This window comes from Penaeus monodon, chromosome 23, assembly GCF_015228065.2.
Source record: "Penaeus monodon isolate SGIC_2016 chromosome 23, NSTDA_Pmon_1, whole genome shotgun sequence".
Taxonomy (NCBI): Eukaryota; Metazoa; Arthropoda; class Malacostraca; order Decapoda; family Penaeidae; genus Penaeus; species Penaeus monodon.
Genome location: NC_051408.1, coordinates 44,152,037 through 44,152,492, shown reverse-complemented (window position 1 = coordinate 44,152,492; position 456 = coordinate 44,152,037). Strand labels below are relative to the sequence as shown.

Here is a 456-nt window from a genome sequence, read left to right as displayed (position 1 = left end):
CAGAAGTTAAAAAAGGGCGGATAGGGTAATTTTCAGAGCGCGCCTGGAAGACTAGAAAGGAAGGAATGCGATTAGGAAGATTAGAAGGGCGAGAATGAAACATTCCCGAAGATAGGGAAGGCATAATGGAAGGTTTATGGAGGCCGTCAAAAGAGACGTTTAAGGAAGTTTATGAATACGTTTAAACGTTTAGAAAGAAGCTACAGAGGGCCTCAGAACTGACCTGAAATGTTGTGATTTTGTTAATAGAAAAACGAGTAAATGTGGATGTGTTAAGGAAACCTGGGACCAAAATGGCTACAGGACTGTGTTTTTTATGTTAATTTTTAGTTTTCTTGTGTTTATTGATGTGCATATTTGCGTATTCCTTGCACGCGAAGTTTTAAATTTATATGTTGTTTAAGTCGATGAATATTCAAGCGAAATTAGACTGAACTGAAACAGGAGGGTTGAAGT

General features: G+C 37.9%; 1 protein-coding gene across 1 annotated transcript in view; it reads right to left on the bottom strand.

The window, feature by feature from the left end:
- Window positions 1-456, bottom strand: part of LOC119588327 (cytochrome P450 2L1-like) — a 9,713-nt gene that overhangs the window by 7,520 nt on the left and 1,737 nt on the right. The gene's annotated exons all lie outside the window — the stretch shown is intronic.